The sequence below is a fragment of the Rhinichthys klamathensis genome, unplaced genomic scaffold (genome assembly GCF_029890125.1).
Source record: "Rhinichthys klamathensis goyatoka isolate OS25496 unplaced genomic scaffold, OSU_Roscu_1.1 h1tg000049l_1, whole genome shotgun sequence".
NCBI classification, from domain to species: domain Eukaryota; kingdom Metazoa; phylum Chordata; class Actinopteri; order Cypriniformes; family Leuciscidae; genus Rhinichthys; species Rhinichthys klamathensis.
The window spans coordinates 564561-580000 of record NW_026606595.1 but is presented as its reverse complement, the minus strand read 5'-3'; the positions used below and the strand labels follow the sequence as shown (position 1 = coordinate 580000).

The window sequence follows — 15440 nt, the reverse complement described above, 5'->3', positions numbered from 1 at the left end:
ACTTACTGGGGTTACAATCACCACAACACACACTTACTGGGGTTACAATCACTCAAACACACACTTACTGGGGTTACAATCACTCAAACACACACTTACTGGGGTTACGATCACCAGAACACACACTTACTGGGGTTACAATCACTCAAACACACACTTACTGGGGTTACAATCACTCAAACACACACTTACTGGGGTTACAATCACTCAAACACACACTTACTGGGGTTACAATCACTCAAACACACACTTACTGGGGTTACGATCACCAGAACACACACTTACTGGGGTTACAATAACAAGAACACACACTTACTGCGGTTACAATCACTCAAACACACACTTACTTGGGTTACAATCACTCAAACACACACTTACTGGGGTTACGATCACCAGAACACACACTTACTGGGGTTACAATCACCAGAACACACACTTACTGGGGTTACGATCACCAGAACACACACTTACTGGGGTTACAATCACTCAAACACACACTTACTGGGGTTACAATCACCACAACACACACTTACTGGCGTTACAATCACTCAAACACACACTTACTGGGGTTACAATCACTCAAACACACACTTACTGGGGTTACAATCACTCAAACACACACTTACTGGGGTTACGATCACCAGAACACACACTTACTGGGGTTACAATCACCACAACACACACTTACTGGGGTTACAATCACTCAAACACACACTTACTGGGGTTACGATCACCAGAACACACACTTACTGGGGTTACAATCACCAGAACACACACTTACTGGGGTTACAATCACCACAACACACACTTACTGGGGTTACAATCACTCAAACACACACTTACTGCGGTTACAATCACTCAAACACACACTTACTGGGGTTACAATCACTCAAACACACACTTACTGGGGTTACAATCACTCAAACACACACTTACGGGGGTTACAATCACCACAACACACACCTCAGTCGCCGCACACACACCGCAGTCGCCGCACTCACACACCGCAGTCGCCGCACTCACACACCGCAGTCGCCGCACTCACACACCGCAGTCGCCGCACTCACACACCGCAGTCGCCGCACACACACACCGCAGTCGCCGCACACACACACCGCAGTCGCCGCACACACACACCGCAGTCGCCACACACACCGCAGTCGCCGCACACACACCGCAGTCGCCGCACACACACCGCAGTCGCCGCACACACACACCGCAGTCGCCGCAGACACACCGCAGTCGCCACACACACACCGCAGTCGCCGCTCACACACCGCAGTCGCCGCACACACACCGCAGTCGCCGCACACACACCGCAGTCGCCGCTCACACACCGCAGTCGCCGCACACACACCGCAGTCGCCGCAGACACACCGCAGTCGCCGCACACACACCGCAGTCGCCGCACACACACACCGCAGTCGCCGCACACACACCGCAGTCGCCGCACACACACACCGCAGTCGCCACACACACCGCAGTCGCCGCACACACACCGCAGTCGCCGCACACACACCGCAGTCGCCGCACACACACACCGCAGTCGCCGCAGACACACCGCAGTCGCCACACACACACCGCAGTCGCCGCTCACACACCGCAGTCGCCGCACACACACCGCAGTCGCCGCACACACACCGCAGTCGCCGCACACACACCGCAGTCGCCGCACACACACCGCAGTCGCCGCAGACACACCGCAGTCGCCGCACACACACCGCAGTCGCCGCACACACACACCGCAGTCGCCGCACACACACCGCAGTCGCCGCACACACACACCGCAGTCGCCGCACACACACCGCAGTCGCCGCACACACACACCGCAGTCGCCGCACACACACCGCAGTCGCCGCACACACACCGCAGTCGCCGCTCACACACCGCAGTCGCCACACACACACCGCAGTCGCCACACACACACCGCAGTCGCCGCACACACACCGCAGTCGCCGCACACACACACCGCAGTCGCCACACACACCGCAGTCGCCGCACACACACCGCAGTCGCCGCACACACACCGCAGTCGCCGCACACACACACCGCAGTCGCCGCACACACACCGCAGTCGCCGAACACACACACACCGCAGTCGCCGCACACACACACCGCAGTCGGCGCACACACACCGCAGTCGCCGCACACACACCGCAGTCGCCGCACACACACCGCAGTCGCCGCACACACACACCGCAGTCGCCGCACACACACCGCAGTCGCCGAACACACACACACCGCAGTCGCCGAACACACACACACCGCAGTCGCCGCACACACACACCGCAGTCGGCGCACACACACCGCAGTCGCCGCACACACACACCGCAGTCGCCGCACACACACACCGCAGTCGCCGCACACACACACCGCAGTCGCCGCACACACACCGCAGTCGCCGCACACACACACCGCAGTCGCCGAAAACACACACAAACACCGCAGTCGCCGCACACACACACCGCAGTCGGCGCACACACACCGCAGTCGCCGAACACACACACACCGCAGTCGCCGCACACACACACACCGCAGCCGCCGCACACACACACCGCAGTCGGCGCACACACACCGCAGTCGCCGCACACACACACCGCAGTCGCCGCACACACACCGCAGTCGCCGCACACACACCGCAGTCGCCGCACACACACCGCAGTCGCCGCACACACACACCGCAGTCGCCGCAGACACACCGCAGTCGCCGCACACACACACCGCAGTCGCCGCAAACACACCACAGTCGCCGCACACACACACCACAGTCGCCGCACACACACCGCAGTCGCCGCACACACACCGCAGTCGCCGCAGACACACCGCAGTCGCCGCAGACACACCACAGTCGCCGCACACACACCGCAGTCGCCGCAGACACACCGCAGTCGCCGCAAACACACCGCAGTCGCCGCAGACACACCGCAGTCGCCGCAAACACACCGCAGTCGCCGCAGACACACCGCAGTCGCCGCAAACACACCACAGTCGCCGCACACACACCGCAGTCGCCGCAGACACACCGCAGTCGCCGCAAACACACCACAGTCGCCGCACACACACCGCAGTCGCCGCAAACACACCGCAGTCGCCGCACACACACCGCAGTCGCCGCACACACACCACAGTCGCCGCACACACACCGCAGTCGCCGCACACACACACCGCAGTCGCCGCACACACACACCGCAGTCGCCGCACACACACCGCAGTCGCCGCACACACACCACAGTCGCCGCACACACACCGCAGTCGCCGCACACACACACCGCAGTCGCCGCACACACACACCGCAGTCGCCGCACACACACACCGCAGTCGCCGCAAACACACCACAGTCGCCGCACACACACCGCAGTCGCCGCACACACACCACAGTCGCCGCACACACACCGCAGTCGCCGCACACACACACCGCAGTCGCCGCACACACACACCGCAGTCGCCGCACACACACACCGCAGTCGCCGCACACACACACCGCAGTCGCCGCACACACACCACAGTCGCCGCACACACACCACAGTCGCCGCACACACACCGCAGTCGCCGCACACACACACCGCAGTCGCCGCACACACACACCGCAGTCGCCGCACACACACACCGCAGTCGCCGCACACACCGCAGTCGCCGCACACACACCGCAGTCGCCGCACACACACCACAGTCGCCGCACACACACACCGCAGTCGCCGCACACACACCGCAGTCGCCGCACACACACACCGCAGTCGCCGCACACACACACCGCAGTCGCCGCACACACACACCGCAGTCGCCGCACACACACCACAGTCGCCGCACACACACACCGCAGTCGCCGCACACACACCGCAGTCGCCGCACACACACCGCAGTCGCCGCACACACACCGCAGTCGCCGCACACACACCGCAGTCGCCGCACACACACACCGCAGTCGCCGCACACACACACCGCAGTCGCCGCACACACACACCGCAGTCGCCGCACACACACCACAGTCGCCGCACACACACCACAGTCGCCGCACACACACCGCAGTCGCCGCACACACACACCGCAGTCGCCGCACACACACACCGCAGTCGCCGCACACACACACCGCAGTCGCCGCACACACACCACAGTCGCCGCACACACACACCGCAGTCGCCGCACACACACCGCAGTCGCCGCACACACACACCGCAGTCGCCGCACACACACACCGCAGTCGCCGCACACACACACCGCAGTCGCCGCACACACACCACAGTCGCCGCACACACACACCGCAGTCGCCGCACACACACCGCAGTCGCCGCACACACACCGCAGTCGCCGCACACACACCGCAGTCGCCGCACACACACACCGCAGTCGCCGCACACACACCGCAGTCGCCGCACACACACCACAGTCGCCGCACACACACCGCAGTCGCCGCACACACACACCGCAGTCGCCGCACACACACCGCAGTCGCCGCTGTTACGACCCTGTGTTCTGCTTGCTCGCCTGCTGGTGGCGGTGTTGCTCTGAGAGAGCGTGGGAGATCGCACACACCTGCTTCCTCCGATCATCTTTGATTATGAAGAGGATAAAACCTTGGATTGAACATCTCATCTTCACTTCGTCCAGGGGGACTGACAGCCTCTGGCGAAGTCATTCGAACCTTTTGATTTACAGCCCATACCAACCTTCTTTTACTCCCCAACCGGATTATGATTTTGACCCTTTTGATTTGAAACCCTAGACTTTGTTATATTCAGTTTATTGTGATTTTTGAGGACGAATAAAATCTTGCAAGTCATTTTCGGTGTACTTGTTTACTTTATGTACGGCCGAAACGAGCTGGCCGTAACATAAATTGGAGTCTCGTCCGCGATCCTATTGGGGTAGGAAACGTTGGTAAGTATGGGTTGTATGTGTGTATGTTTTTGTGAATGGTTACCTTTATAAATGAGAACTCTGGTGAGTTAGAGTGTTTCCAGCTGGATTGTGAATACAATCCTTCCGTCGGAGCACTGTTTGTTGTTTTGTTTTGTTATTTTGCCTTTCTTGTTTTTGGAGGTTATCCTGGGTGGAGATTAACTCTCTGTAGGGGGTACGCTTCCGGACTTTCAGTTTGACTGATAGTTGCGGAGTTCAGCGTTTAATGTCGCCTCGAGCCCGGTACATCTCTGAAGACCAGGTAGGATTTAGTTAGTGTTTTTCTGAGTTAGGAGCTGGAGTTCTCTTATATTATAAGTGGTAAATCCATTCTACAAAAAAAAAAAAAAAAAAAGGGAAAATCGTTGAGATTGCGTGTATAGTGCAGTTTATTTTACGCTTACACTGTGTTTTGACTTGTGGGAAGTCTTTGAAAATTTTGTGAATGAGGTTGCGTATACGGTGACGTAGTTCCTTTTTGAAGCTGTGGCTGGGAATTGTATTTTGAGTAAACAGCGTCTCACGTGTGTTAGCTAGTAGGTTCGATTGTGTTATTGTGTATAAAACATACGAACGAAATGTCTTCGGTGGTCGAGGATTTCTTTGCGTGTCCATCAGAAGCTTTGCTTGAGAGTTGTACAAAGGAGCAGTTGGTGCAAATCGCCGAACGCTTCAGTGTCGATTTTACTTCTCAAGAGAAGAGGCTGAGGGAGACTATGGTGACTACTTTGAAGCGGTCACTTGTTGATAGAGGAGTTATAGAGGTAAGCACAGAGCTAATCACTCCGAGTGAATCGTTTGTGTCTACTCCTGCTGAGGTTTATAGTGAAAGTGAGACGAAATTTCCTGAATTGTCTTTGCAAGAGAAGCAATTGTGTTTAGATGCCGCGAAAATTCGTGCTGAACGAGATGATCGCGCTATGAAAGAGCGAGCGGTAGAAAGAGAATTTGAAGAGAGGAAATTAAATCATCAGTTAGCTATGCGAAGAATGGAGCTTGATTTAGAAGAGAGAACGCTTCAGTTAGAGAAGGAACGTGACGAGAGAGCATTTGAGATAAAAAAGTTGGAGTTAGAATTAGCAGCAAAGACGGCTGAAGCTTCACAAGCGAATGTGCCTCCTGTTCCACAACAGCATGCGAATGCAGGTGAACCTGTGTTTGATGTTCACAGAAATATGAGATTAGTGCCGCCATTTTCTGAAAAGGAAGTGGATAAATATTTCTATCACTTTGAACGTGTTGCTTTATCCATGAAATGGCCGAAAAGCTTTTGGACTTTATTATTACAGTGTGTGTTCACAGGTAAAGCTCAGGAAGTTTATTCTGCACTCTCACTGGAACAGAGTGGTGAGTATGATGTTGTGAAGTCTGCTGTGTTACATGCATATGAACTCGTGCCTGAGGCATATCGTCAGAAATTTAGGACTTTGAGTAAAGCTGATGAATGTACTCATGTTGAGTTTGCAAGAGAAAAAGAGAACTTATTTGATCGTTGGTGCACTTCAATGAAGGTTACAACTAGAGAGCAGTTAAGAGAATTAGTGCTCTTAGAGGAGTTTAAACATTGTGTTCCTCATGCTGTAGCTACGCATCTCACTGAACACAAGGTGAATACACTTTCAGAAGCTGCTATCATGGCTGATGAATTCGTATTAACCCATTGTGAGTCATTCAGTTCAGTCGGTCTTAAAACCAACAATATGAGTAAGTCTAAGTTTTGCTTTCAACCTAAGACAAAGTCTCCTGTGATGAGTAGGAATAGTAAGACAACAGCTGCTGAACATTCTAGTAAACCTGTAGTCTCACGAGACATGGTTTGCTTTTATTGTAAAAAGCCTGGTCATAAAATATCTGACTGTCAGATACTCAAGAGGAAAGAGAGATTGTCGAAACCTGTTGCTTTGGTTTCTACCTCACCATTTACTATTGACACTCGTGATGAGAAAGATCGTCATTTGTCCAGTTCTGGTGATAAATCTGTTGATCAGTGTACAATTTCTTCTGTTGATTATACACCTTTTATCACAGAAGGAAATGTGTCATTGCCTGGTTCAAATGAAACGGTGCCAATACGTCTTCTTCGAGATACAGGGGCTGCGCAGTCGTTTCTGTTAGAGGGAATTTTACCCTTGACTTCTGAAACCGCTACTGGAACTCATGTGTTAGTGCGAGGTTTTGAGATGGGGTTTGTTGAAGTGCCTTTGCATCGAATCCATCTTTCCTCTGCCATTGTATCTGGTGATGTAGTAGTTGGTGTTCGTTCTGCACTTCCAGTCCCTGGGATTACATTTATTCTGGGAAATGATTTAGCTGGTGGGAATGTTTGGGGTTGGAGTGAAGGGGCAGCTCCACCCATAATAGCATCTACACCTAGGAAATCTGATGTTGGAAATTATAGAGAATTTCCTGATTTGTTTCCAGCTTGTGCAGTTACTCGATCAATGGCTAAACCATTATCTGAAAATCAAGTTGAAGTTCCACTGCATGATACCTTCTTCTATACTGTTCATACAGGTGATTCAGGATCGGATGTATCCAAGAGTCCTGAGCAAGGAGACCTGAAGTCCTGTTCTTCGTTGTCTTCTGACCAGAAAGAATCGACAGTGTTGCGACATGAATCTAACGATACATTAGAGGTTCTGTCCACTCTTGAGAAAACCAATGTTGATCTCTCTGATGTTGATTGTTCTCTGACTTCTTTGTTCCAGATTTCTCGAGAGGATTTGATTAGAGCTCAACAGAGCGACGACAGTCTTAAAACCTTATTCTCTGAAGTAGGGTCTAAGAAGTGTTCTGATCCTCAGTCTTCTTCGTACTTTCTTGATGATGGTCTGCTTTGTCGGAAAGTGGTGTTGCATGAAGATGTTTCTCCTGAACCTAAAATTCAGATTGTGGTTCCTTTTACGATGAGGGAATCCGTGTTGCATTTAGCTCATCAAGGACTTGCTGGTCATACCGGAGTTCGTAAAACGTACGATCGAGTCTTACGACAGTTCTATTGGCCGAAGGTGAAACGAGATGTGGCAAAACATATTCGATCTTGTCATACATGCCAGATCACCGGTAAGCCAAATCAAAAGTTACCTGTTGCTCCGTTGCAACCTATTTCCGTCGGTTCCACTCCTTTTGAGTATTTGGTAGTTGACTGTGTTGGTCCTTTGCCTCGGTCCAAGACTGGTCACCAATACCTTTTAACCATTATGTGTCAGACTACTCGTTATCCGGCTGCTTATCCGTTAAGGTCCATTACTACTAAATCTGTCTTGAAGGCTCTCACTAATTTCATGTCGACCTTTGGAATACCTAAAGTCATTCAATCTGATCAGGGTTCGAACTTTATGTCAAAACAGTTCTCAAAAGCCCTGCGTCAACTTCGAGTGAAACACAATATTTCTAGTGCTTATCATCCACAGAGTCAAGGAGTCCTTGAAAGGTTTCATCAAACCCTGAAGTCCCTTTTGAGGTCATATTGTGTGGAACTCGATGCGGATTGGGAAGAAGGTCTGCCATGGATGTTGTTAGCGATCCGTGAGGTAATCCAAGAAAGTCTTGGGTTTAGCCCAAATGAATTAGTGTTCGGACATGTAGTGCGAGGACCTACAACTGTGTTAGCTGAGGAGTGGCGAATGTCTAAACCTTCTGGAAATATTTCAGATTATGTGAGTGGATTCCGGCGTAGATTATATGAGGCACGAGCTCTTGCTAAAAAGAAATTGAGTAAGTCTCAAATAAAAATGCAACAACGCTTTGACAAGAAAGCTAAATTAAGAGAATTTCAGGTGGATGAACAAGTATTGGCTTTATTGTCTCTAGCTGCAAATCCATTTCAGGCTAAATTTACAGGCCCTTACAAGATAGTTAAACGTCTTTCTGATAATAACTATCTGTTGAATACTCCTGATCGGAGGAAGAAGGTACAAGTATGTCACAGTAATCTGTTGAAATTGTACATAGCTCCTGTTCGTCCCGTTACTGTTAATGTGGTAAACTCTTGTGATTCTTTTCCAGAATTGTCATCTTCCTTTCGTAGCCCGAGTAAGGATTCTTTGGAGAATGCTGATGAGGATGAGAGTTTTCTTTCTCGAGGAAAAGTCGACGGGCGACTTAAGAACTCTGAGATTCTTCTTAATCTGTCCTCTCATCTTTCTTATCTGACAGAGAAGGAGAGGAGTGATGTCACTGAGTTGGTGATGTCATTTCCCTCTCTTTTCCGTGATGTTCCTGGTCGTACATCTATCATAGAACATGATATCGACGTAGGAGCCTCATGTCCTGTTAAACAGAACGCATATCGAGTCAATCCTTTTAAAAGAGATTTGCTGAAACAAGAGGTGAACTATCTACTTGCTCATGATCTGGCTGAATGTAGTTTCAGTTCATGGAGTTCCCCTTGTGTTCTGGTAAATAAATCTGATGGCTCATATCGATTCTGCACAGATTATCGAAAACTAAATTCTGTTACTAAGCCGGATTGCTTCCCTTTGCCTCGAGTTGATGACTGCGTCGATCATGTTGGCTCTGCTCGATATGTTAGTAAGTTCGATCTCCTAAAGGGATATTGGCAGGTGCCGCTGACTTGTCGAGCGAAGGAATTATCCGCCTTCGTCACACCTGATGCTTTCCTGCAGTATACGGTTATGCCTTTCGGAGTGCGAAATGCACCCGCGACGTTCCAGCGTCTCGTAAATCGTATACTGTATGGAATGTCAGGATGTGAGGCATATCTTGACGACGTGGTGTTGTATAATTCCTCCTGGTCTGAACATCTTAACCAGATTAAGGAATTGTTTTCTCGTTTAGCAAAGGCTAATCTGACCATAAACCTCGCTAAATCGGAATTCGCGAAGGCAACCGTTACCTACTTAGGTAAAGTCGTGGGAAACGGTTGTGTAAAGCCTGTCGAGACCAAGGTTGAAGCCATTTGTGATTTTCCCGTACCCACCACTCGTCGTGAATTGCGACGGTTTCTCGGTATGGTGGGATATTACCGGGGCTTCTGTGAAAATTTCGCCAGTGTGGTCTCCCCTCTTACCGATTTATTGAGTCCAAAGTTGACTTTTCAGTGGTCTGAGCTCTGTCAACAAGCTTTTGATAATTGTAAAGCGTTGTTGGCGTGTGCCCCTGTTTTAACAGCCCCGGATTTTGAGAAATCTTTTAGCCTTGCAATCGATGCAAGTGCTTGTGGTGCGGGTGCTGTCCTCTTACAGGAGGATTCGAACAAGGTTCTACATCCTGTAAGTTACTTTTCAAAAAAGTTTAATCGACATCAACAGGTATACTCTACCATTGAGAAGGAAGCTCTCGCCCTAGTGTTGGCCGTGCAACATTTTGAGGTATACCTAGGGTCCATCGCTGCACCGATTATCATCTATACGGATCATAATCCGTTGGTTTTCTTGAATCAAATGAGAAATCGAAATCAGCGACTTATGCGATGGAGTCTCATTTTACAACCTTTCCACCTTGAGATTCAACACATTCGAGGAAAAGATAATGTCATAGCTGACACCCTTTCCAGAGCATAACCTAACCTCTGCGTTGTCCATTTTCTTTTCTCTGCATCTCTAGGGCCCAGAGGTGCTGGAAAATGAAGAGAAGACGACGTCCAGAATGTCATTGCGCTTGTTTTGGGTTGTGCTTAATTGTTTTTTTTCTTGTTTTTTTAGATTCGTGGCCGAATCTTTTTCTTTTGGAGGGAGGTGTTACGACCCTGTGTTCTGCTTGCTCGCCTGCTGGTGGCGGTGTTGCTCTGAGAGAGCGTGGGAGATCGCACACACCTGCTTCCTCCGATCATCTTTGATTATGAAGAGGATAAAACCTTGGATTGAACATCTCATCTTCACTTCGTCCAGGGGGACTGACAGCCTCTGGCGAAGTCATTCGAACCTTTTGATTTACAGCCCATACCAACCTTCTTTTACTCCCCAACCGGATTATGATTTTGACCCTTTTGATTTGAAACCCTAGACTTTGTTATATTCAGTTTATTGTGATTTTTGAGGACGAATAAAATCTTGCAAGTCATTTTCGGTGTACTTGTTTACTTTATGTACGGCCGAAACGAGCTGGCCGTAACACCGCAGACACACCGCAGTCGCCGCACACACACCGCAGTCGCCGCACACACACCGCAGTCGCCGCACACACACACCGCAGTCGCCGCACACACACCGCAGTCGCCGCACACACACCGCAGTCGCCGCACACACACACCGCAGTCGCCGCACACACACCGCAGTCGCCGCACACACACCGCAGTCGCCGCTCACACACCGCAGTCGCCACACACACCTCAGTCGCCGCACACACACACCGCAGTCGCCACACACACCGCAGTCGCCGCACACACACCGCAGTCGCCGCACACACACCGCAGTCGCCGCACACACACACCGCAGTCGCCGCACACACACCGCAGTCGCCGAACACACACACACCGCAGTCGCCGCACACACACACCACAGTCGGCGCACACACACCGCAGTCGCCGAACACACACACACCGCAGTCGCCGCACACACACACCGCAGTCGGCGCACACACACCGGAGTCGCCGAACACACACACACCGCAGTCGCCGCACACACACACCGCAGTCGGCGCACACACACCGCAGTCGCCGCACACTCACACACCGCAGCCGCCGCACACACACACCGCAGTCGGCGCACACACACACCGCAGTCGCCGCACACACACCGCAGTCGCCGCACACACACACCGCAGTCGCCGCACACACACACCGCAGTCGCCGCACACACACACCGCAGTCGCCGCACACACACCGCAGTCGCCGCACACACACACCGCAGTCGCCGCACACACACCGCAGTCGCCGCACACACACACCGCAGTCGCCGCACACACACCGCAGTCGCCGCTCACACACCGCAGTCGCCGCACACACACCGCAGTCGCCGCACACACACCGCAGTCGCCGCACACACACCGCAGTCGCCGCACACACACACCGCAGTCGCCGCACACACACACCGCAGTCGCCGCACACACACCGCAGTCGCCGCACACACACCGCAGTCGCCGCACACACACCGCAGTCGCCGCACACACACCGCAGTCGCCGCACACACACACCGCAGTCGCCGCACACACACCGCAGTCGCCGCACACACACACCGCAGTCGCCGCACACACACACCGCAGTCGCCGCACACACACCGCAGTCGCCGCTCACACACCGCAGTCGCCACACACACACCACAGTCGCCGCACACACACCGCAGTCGCCACACACACACCGCAGTCGCCGCACACACACCTCAGTCGCCGCACACACACACCGCAGTCGCCGCACACACACCGCAGTCGCCGCACACACACCGCAGTCGCCGCACACACACACCGCAGTCGCCGCACACACACCGCAGTCGCCGAACACACACACACCGCAGTCGCCGCACACACACACCGCAGTCGGCGCACACAGACCGCAGTCGCCGAACACACACACACCGCAGTCGCCGCACACACACACCGCAGTCGGCGCACACACACCGCAGTCGCCGAACACACACACACCGCAGTCGCCGCACACACACACACCGCAGCCGCCGCACACACACACCGCAGTCGGCGCACACACACCGCAGTCGCCGCACACACACCGCAGTCGCCGAACACACACACACCGCAGTCGCCGCACACACACACCGCAGTCGGCGCACACACACCGCAGTCGCCGAACACACACACACCGCAGTCGCCGCACACACACACCGCAGTCGCCGCACACACACACCGCAGTCGCCGCACACACACACCGCAGTCGCCGCACACACACCGCAGTCGCCGCACACACACACCGCAGTCGCCGCACACACACCGCAGTCGCCGCAGACACACCACAGTCGCCGCACACACACCGCAGTCGCCGCACACACACCGCAGTCGCCGCACACACACACCGCAGTCGCCGCACACACACCGCAGTCGCCGCACACACACCGCAGTCGCCGCAGACACACCGCAGTCGCCGCACACACACCGCAGTCGCCGCACACACACACCGCAGTCGCCGCACACACACACCGCAGTCGCCGCACACACACCGCAGTCGCCGCACACACACACCGCAGTCGCCGCACACACACCGCAGTCGCCGCACACACACACCGCAGTCGCCCCGCACACACACCGCAGTCGCCACACACACACCGCAGTCGCCGCACACACACCGCAGTCGCCGCACACACACCGCAGCCGCCGCAGACACACCGCAGTCGCCGCACACACACCGCAGTCGCCACACACACCTCAGTCGCCGCACACACACACCGCAGTCGCCACACACACCGCAGTCGCCGCTCACACACCGCAGTCGCCGCACACACACCGCAGTCGCCGCACACACACCGCAGTCGCCGAACACACACACACCGCAGTCGCCGCACACACAAACCGCAGTCGGCGCACACACACCGCAGTCGCCGCACACACACCGCAGTCGCCGCACACACACCGCAGTCGCCGAACACACACACACCGCAGTCGCCGCACACACAAACCGCAGTCGCCGCACACACACCGCAGTCGCCGCACACACACACCGCAGTCGCCGAACACACACACACCGCAGCCGCCGCACACACAAACCGCAGTCGCCGCACACACACCGCAGTCGCCGCACACACACCGCAGTCGCCGAACACACACACACCGCAGTCGCCGCACACACAAACCGCAGTCGGCGCACACACACCGCAGTCGCCGAACACACACACACCGCAGTCGCCGCACACACACACCGCAGCCGCCGCACACACACACCGCAGTCGCCGAACACACACACACCGCAGTCGCCGCACACACACACCGCAGTCGCCGCACACACACACCGCAGTCGCCACACACACCGCAGTCGCCGCTCACACACCGCAGTCGCCGCTCACACACCGCAGTCGCCGCACACACACCGCAGTCGCCGAACACACACACACCGCAGTCGCCGCACACACACACCGCAGTCGCCGCACACACACACCGCAGTCGCCACACACACCGCAGTCGCCGCTCACACACCGCAGTCGCCGCACACACACCGCAGTCGCCGCACACACACCGCAGTCGCCGAACACACACACACCGCAGTCGCCGCACACACAAACCGCAGTCGGCGCACACACACCGCAGTCGCCGAACACACACACACCGCAGTCGCCGCACACACACACCGCAGCCGCCGCACACACACACCGCAGTCGCCGAACACACACACACCGCAGTCGCCGCACACACACACCGCAGTCGCCGCACACACACACCGCAGTCGCCACACACACCGCAGTCGCCGCTCACACACCGCAGTCGCCGCTCACACACCGCAGTCGCCGCACACACACCGCAGTCGCCGCACACACACCGCAGTCGCCGAACACACACACACCGCAGTCGCCGCACACACAAACCGCAGTCGGCGCACACACACCGCAGTCGCCGCACACACACCGCAGTCGCCGCACACACACACACCGCAGTCGCCGCACACACACCGCAGTCGCCGAACACACACACACCGCAGTCGCCGCACACACACACCGCAGTCGCCGCACACACACACCGCAGTCGCCACACACACCGCAGTCGCCGCTCACACACCGCAGTCGCCGCTCACACACCGCAGTCGCCGCACACACACCGCAGTCGCCGCACACACACCGCAGTCGCCGAACACACACACACCGCAGTCGCCGCACACACAAACCGCAGTCGGCGCACACACACCGCAGTCGCCGCACACACACCGCAGTCGCCGCACACACACCGCAGTCGCCGAACACTAGACTTGTAGTCGAGACCGCCTAAACCGAGACCAAGACACTACCAAGACCAGATGGTATCGAGACCAAGACAAGACCAAGACCAAGACCAAGTCGAGACCGAGACCAAGTCGAGACCGGAGGGGAAAAAAAACATTAGTGTTGAAGCTAAGCAATAACTTGTCAAATGTTGTTTTGCATTTGCCTGCCTATCTCTGCTGATTTCGAAGTCTCCAAATGAACCATTCTGCAACTTTTAAATACATAATTATATTTTTAAAAACGAAATTATAGGCTTAAGTACAGGATCCGAAAGTTGGTCGTTTTTGTCGCTATGGTTACACACACACACACACCGTTGGCGGTGCGCTCAAAGTCATCTGTCAGTTGTGCAGTTACCCAAAATCTCCTGAATGAAGGTAAAACCCATCATGTCACTGATATGTGTTTTACTAAATATTAATATATCAAAAACTTTACATGATATGTGTTTTTTAAATCAAGTGATCAAAGTGCTCGTTGCCGCTGCGATCAGTGGCGCGGATACAGTGTTTTCTCGCGTGGCTCGCGCGCACCGCACTGTCTTCACTCGGACGCGCGCTTCAATACGTTGCGGATATCGTCGTGGATATTGTAGTATTGTATTGCTCAATCCCCTGACCACTATGTCGGTCTGAGACAGCGAGACCTAGACAAGACCGAGAGGTCCGAGACCAAGACAAGACCGAGACCAAAGACCGTCAAGGCCGTGACAAGACCGAGACCACG

General features: G+C 54.6%; 1 protein-coding gene across 1 annotated transcript in view; it reads right to left on the bottom strand.

Annotated features, from left to right (window-relative positions):
• Positions 1-15440, bottom strand: part of exd1 (exonuclease 3'-5' domain containing 1) — a 35388-nt gene that overhangs the window by 3048 nt on the left and 16900 nt on the right. The gene's annotated exons all lie outside the window — the stretch shown is intronic.